This window comes from Ctenopharyngodon idella, chromosome 8, assembly GCF_019924925.1.
Source record: "Ctenopharyngodon idella isolate HZGC_01 chromosome 8, HZGC01, whole genome shotgun sequence".
In the NCBI taxonomy this organism is placed as follows: Eukaryota; Metazoa; Chordata; class Actinopteri; order Cypriniformes; family Xenocyprididae; genus Ctenopharyngodon; species Ctenopharyngodon idella.
The window spans coordinates 22,104,095-22,110,899 of record NC_067227.1 but is presented as its reverse complement, the minus strand read 5'-3'; the positions used below and the strand labels follow the sequence as shown (position 1 = coordinate 22,110,899).

The window sequence follows — 6,805 nt, the reverse complement described above, 5'->3', positions numbered from 1 at the left end:
TACCACATTATATGTCCAGAAAAGTAGTAAAAACATTGTTAAAATAGTCAATGTGACTACAGTGGTTCAACCTTAATGTTATGAAGCGACGAGAATACTTTTTGTGCGCAAAAACACAAAAATAACGACTTTATTCAACAATTTTTTCTCTTCTCTGTCAGTCTGTTACGCAGTTGGCGCAGTGCTGCGTTTCCGTGTTTACGTCCAAACGCCGGCTCATTATTGACCAGCTCCTGCGTCAGCATCACACGCATTGTGCTGCTCAGGCCAATTCTGAGCCGCCGTCAATGAATTTGTTAAATAAAAGTTGTTATTTCTGTTTTGTTTTTGTGTACAAAAAGTATTATCGTCGCCTCATAACATTAAGGTTGAACCACTGTAGTCACATTGACTATTTTAACAATGTTTTTACTGTACTTTTCTGGACACTGAATGTGGTAATTTCGTTGCTTTCAATGTTGCTTTCATCAAAATATCTTTATTTGTGTTCTGAAGATGAACGAAGGTCTTACGTGTTTGGAACGACATGAGGGTGAGTAATTAATGACAGAAATTTCATTTTTGGGTGAACTAACCCTTTAAGCGTGCCATAAACTTTAAACATGGCGACGGGGAGAACGATTGCTGCTGTGAATGGTATTCTTTATTAGATTTTCCCCACAACAGCTACATCGCCTTGTCTTGTCATTAAAGTAGTGCAAATTTACATATGAATATTCATATTGTATGTTTTATATAAAGCGAAAATAGCCTGTATTTGACCAAAATTCCAGAATTGTCAGCAAGCTGACTATCTAGATAGCATGGTGAATGTTTATATGGTTGTCAATGAATGGGCCACTAAATATCATTTTGGCTTTAATAAGATTTTCTCCAATAAATAGGCAAGAATAAAGCTGGTGATTTTCCCAATAAAAGGGTAAGAATAAACCTGGTGTTTAACACATATCTGGGAACAATGTGGGCCACTTAAGCTTTATTTTCACCTTCACATAATTAACAAAATTTTTGTGGACATATGATTACAGCATTTCACTGGCTTTGTAATGAGATGCATTTGTAAACCTGTTCTTACAGAAACAACAGTCTTACACCAAAATAAAATCTTGCAAGTGAAGAAATCAAGACAGTATTGTAATTTTTACTACTGCAAAAATAATAAAATATATTAATTCTAGAATACTGATTTTTTGTGCAGTTTAATTACAATAGCAATATATTACTGTCTTAGGGATGATAATAATAATAAAAATAATAAAAACAAGTGTGAATGTGATGTCTATTAAAACACTACCAGAACTAAAAAGTCCAATCACTGCAAATACTACAAATCTTCAATTTGATCACTGAAGAGGGGTTGGAGGACTTAATTGTGCACCAGATTGATGCATTTAACTTTAAAATATACAAAATCTCTTCCGGGGTCAAGCCCCCCATATAGTCCCACAAAATTCTGTGGGAAAAACTGCAATGGGATCCAAACAGCAAAATTGGAACCCGATAACTTTCATTGCATGGACAAAAAACAAGCAAACAAACAAAAAAACATCCAAACGTGTAGTAAGTCATACACACTTGAAACAACATAAGGGTCAGGAAATGATGACAGAGTTTTCATTTTTGGGTAAACTATCCCTGTAATGCTACAACAGAATTATGCTGCTGCCTAAGAAAGAAACCAAAATTAAACACTTTGGTGCTGTTCACGATCTCAAGAGACCCCCTACAAAATAAGCCGCAGTACTGATGAAAGGCTATAAATGCCTCAGGTTTTAGATTCATATTGCTCTGTCGCCAATTGAGAATCACCCCTGAGATGGGAAAACATTTCTATGCCTGACACGTTTGGGATGAAATGTGAAATACATTAAATGAATATATTATCCGCATTCCCAGTTTGTTCTGTTTTCCATCGTTCGATAATATTTGTTCGCCGTTCCCTCTCTGGACGGGTTCACTGAGTGAAACGGTGCTGGGTTTTAACTCGGTTTGAGTTAATAACATGTAAACTTTATTTGGATTCCCTGTCACACGTATCTAGCAGCTGCACAGCTGAAGGAGAGCTAATAGTGTTTGGTGAGCCCTTGGTTTGCCTTGATCCAGCGGTCTCTGACTCCAATTTCCCGTGGCACGCACGTAAATACATACACAAACACCCAAGCGAGTACGCTCGGCGGGGAGCTCTCATACATTTGAACAGCATGCTAATGGTCTGTCATCTCCACAACTTAAATATTTAAACTGGATCTACTGAGCCTATGGAGCCTGCAAGGCGATTTGACATGATAGTGGGCTGCTCATCGGCCTTCATGTTTAGACTACACCGACTTCCATAAATACAATAAACAAATCAATGAATAAATAAGTGCATGTTAGGGTTAGAAATATCCACATGGATTATCAATGTGCAGGACTGCGTTACACTATTTACATGCTATTTAAAAGCGACGAAGAAACATGGAATATAGAAATACAGAATAAGACGTGTCCCAAATAAGTAAAAAATCTGTTACTATGAGATGCTTGCACAATGCAAAGCAGATTACACAAAAATTATACATTATGCATTTAAACATTTATTACTTAATGTATTAGGGCATTACACACTGATTATCTAGAATTTGAAATGTAATTTAAACCTACAGGATAAATCAGGGTTATTATTGTTAACTAAAACTAAATCTATTAAAAATAATTCTGTTAATTGGAATAAAGCTGAAAGAAAATATAATATAAAAATTTAAACTAAACAAAAATTAGAAATGTTGCCTTGCAATAAACTAAAATAAGTAAGCTGAAGCACTAAAATTATTAACTGGAAATAAATAAAAACTAACTGGAATAAAAATAAATTAAACCTGAATAGCAATTAATTAATATAATTATTAATAATAATAATAATGACAAAAGCACACTAAACATACTAAACATTAAACTAAAATTAACACAAAAACTAAACTAATAAAATAAAAGCTGCTTCAAAATATTAACTATTAATATAAATATTAATATTTTGATATTTGATAGTTTAATATTAATATTTTTAAATAAATATTAATATTAAACTATTATAAAAATAAAATAACTAAACTAACACTGCTATAAATTAACAAAATTAAAAATTTATCATTTTTCATTGTATGTCAATAATAAAATTTCTAATAAATAAATAAAGCAGCATTCTCACTAGTAGTCTTAGACTTTTGGACCTCACTATACCCAATTTAATTTCTTGCAAAAATAAGTATATTGTGATTTATGCAGTTACCATGATATAAAATTCATACAGTGATAAGATTACTGCCCACCCCTAGTACATATTCATCTTCATGCTAAGTGCTGCAAAGCAATAACATTCACCACCAGTATGATGACGACAGAGGTGCAAACTGTGCCGTAATCAATGCCTTAAATGTAAATGTAATCAGGCCGGGAATGGACAACACGATGGCGTTAAACCTAGATAAAATGTTTGGATGATTTTATGCTACCGTCCCCATTTTAAAAATGCAGCATTTCATAGCCAGTGACAGCAATCAAAATTCCAATCAGGTTGATGGAAATGAAAATGATTTGTGGATCATCCTTCGCCTTGAATGTTTGAGGAAATCCCAAAAACACTTCTGTGATAATTTTCCTCTCTCTCCATCACCGAATGAACATGTCCATGCACTCTCCCAGCTGATAAAGTCTTCATTCCATTTTCAGACTCCGATAATCCCAACAAGAAAGCATTCTCACAAACATCTGTCTGCATATGGTGAATTCCAATAGCCATTGCTGACGTCCTATTTGCTAGTAGCATATAAATACATTTTTACCACATACTTAAAAACCTCAAAAGTGAATATTATGGATGTGCTGAACTACATATTTTCAAGCAGCTTGAGCATTTTTTAAATGTTTGAGAGAATCGCAAGGGCAAAGGCAGCCAAAGACTTCCATCTGTTAAGTACAAACACCAACAATTAAAAACTGTGCAGAATGCAGAGATGTCTTTTATATGGAGTCCGAGTCAAGTCTGAAGTCTTTATTACTGGAGTCTGAGTCAAGTCTGGAGTCTTTTGTCACGAGTTCGCATCGAGCCTCAAGTCAATTAAAAAAAAAAAAAAGAAAAGAAAAAAACATACAAATCCTATTTTTTTTTTTTTTTATCCTAGTTGTATTATATAAACAAAATAATATGACCTTTCTATAATCTGTTTTGTTTATAATAAATGTCCTAAGCTTTTTACTTTATAATCCATTACAATGTACAAAACAATCGTCCTGGCAACACGAGTAGTCATTTTCAATACAGTCCCTAAGTGGGCGCACGATAGTGCCAGTAACGGTTTGTTATACAGCAGTTTGTTATATAGCAGCGTTGTTATTGACGGCAGTCATAATCAGAAAATATCAAACCTCGGAATGTTTAAGTCAATAGAAAACTGTACACGTGCTGATTGTGATATGTTAAAATATGAGCTTTAGTAATAAATAGATTTACATCTTTGTCTATCTCTCTCTCAAGGACACACATTAAAAAAGAGAAAAGCTGCATATACTACGAAAAGATTGATAAAACGTAGTGCTACTGTAGGTTTAAAGGTTAGTTTTTTTTTGTTGTTGTTGTTTTTTTTCCTTCATATTTTAACAGGCTGGCAATCTAAAGGAGCAATGCAGCTACACCACAGTATAATAGCAAGTTTTGTGAGTTAATGTGACTAACCTTTGTGGATGCGATGCCTCATAAAATTTGTTGTCGTCGTTCCGGTGTCTTAAATTTTTTGTTTTTCCAAATTTTGCATCTAGCCGATCTAACATGTATTACAGTACAGTAGTTAAAAGACTTGAGTTGTTTTTAAAATATTCACAAGTCCTTTGTGTCAAGTCTGAAGTCATTTCAGGTCAAGTCCGAGTCAATATCTCGAGAGCCCATCTCTGCTGTAGGATATTCAACAAATGAATAGTCTTCTGCAATAAAAGGTTATTGATAATTAGTTTATCACAGTCTCCACAAAAAGTGGTGCTATGGATTATGCAAAAGTACTGCTCACAGCTGGCTATTTGAAGTCAGACAGTAACTGTCTTGAAATTTATTGTTGAAGGAAATTAATGTTACAACAGCGCTGCTCTGATGAGTATAGAAGCTGTGCTTTAATAGTGGGGAATTTAGAGAATTCTCAGACAGGGTTTTACCACGCTGACAAGCCACTGTTAGCACAATGAAGCACAGCATGCTAATGCCGTCAAGCAGGATAAATTCCTTTGAGAAATGTAGTCCCTAAATTAACCCCCCTTAACAAACCACCTCTTGAACAAAAATTAGATAAACTAATTGCCCTGACCCAACCCAACATATCTAGAAAAAAAATGTCTAAAAAATAAAAACTAACAAATAATAAATAACAGTCATTTCTGTCAATGCATTTAACCGTATGAACCTAAATATCCAATCAGCACAGGAAACTCAGGCTATTGAACAGCAAATGAACACAAAAAGATGGTAATCTGGAAAAAGCATTGGACGGCAGTAGCCAAAACAAACCGTAAAAAGTTTTCGCAGTGCACAAACTGCACATTAAATTGATTTTGAATTAAACGTGGCTAAGCTGAAGGCTGAGGGTGCCTTTGGTCACTGGCAGTCGTATTAGTGATTAGCCACTGGTGCTGCTGATTAATGGTGCTGTTCATAAGTTGGCATCTAATGATGGCCTCTCATTATTTACCGAGACACAATGCGGTTAATCAGAGTCCTCACGCATCCCTAATTGGGGAAGACAATATTGATTTGAACCAATGGGCGATTTGTCCAGACTTTAAATGCAAAGAATGCAAGTCAATAATTGGTAATGCTCATTGGGAATTCGTGACTGCTCTCCTGCATAACATCACATCAGGGTTATTATCGTTAACTAAAACGAAATAAAAAAATAATAATAATAATAAAAAAAAAAAATTATATATATATATATATAATTGAAATAAAGCTGAATTAACAGATGAAAAACTTAAATAAAATTTAAAAAAAAAAAATGGAAAAAGTGGCCTTGGCAACTAACTGAAATAAGTTAAGTTGAAGCTCTAAAATTATTAACTGGAAAAAAATAAAAACTGCAACTGAAAAAATAAACTAAATAGTAATATTTAAACAAAATTACTAGAAAAATTAAACTAAAATTAACATGAAAATATAAAAATAAAAGCTAATAATTTTGATAAAAACTATAATAGTATCATATCTATGTATGACATATGTAGAGTCATCAGCTTGTGGATTCTTAGGGCCTGTTTACACCTGTCACTTCATGCATTTTCTCTCATCGAATAGCTATCTGATTTATCAAAACAATTCCATTTACACTTGGCCACATAAATGTGTCTCCGCGCTATATGTAGATTTAATAGAGTTCACGTCACCGAAAGCAACAGATATAAGCTGCATTTTATTGATCAAAAGCTAATTTCAAAATGAAAGACCGCAATGGGAGAGAGTGCCACAACAGCACTGGTAAGATCATTTAGTATCATTACTTTTAATGAAGATGATTGTGTTTTAAGCGTCTGCAACTTACTTTCACTTTCATTAGCGGCAGTTTGTGCGTCGGCTTGCTGAAGAGATATTCAGCTGCTCATCTGCGGTGATGCATGATGTAGTAGCGCCAACATATCTGGCTTTAACATGTTATGTTGCCTATAACACGCTCTCACACGTTTATTTTTTAGCATTTTTGGGAGGAGTAAAATTTATATACGTGGTTTCAACAACCAGATGCATTTAGACTTGTTCAGTTCATCTGGAATGCATCCCAGACCACCTCCT

The 6,805-nt window shown here is 34.0% G+C and overlaps 1 protein-coding gene across 2 annotated transcripts in view; it reads right to left on the bottom strand.

Moving 5' to 3' along the window:
• The window catches only part of ipo11 (importin 11), a 161,813-nt gene that overhangs the window by 83,169 nt on the left and 71,839 nt on the right, over window positions 1–6,805 (bottom strand). The window lies entirely within an intron of this gene.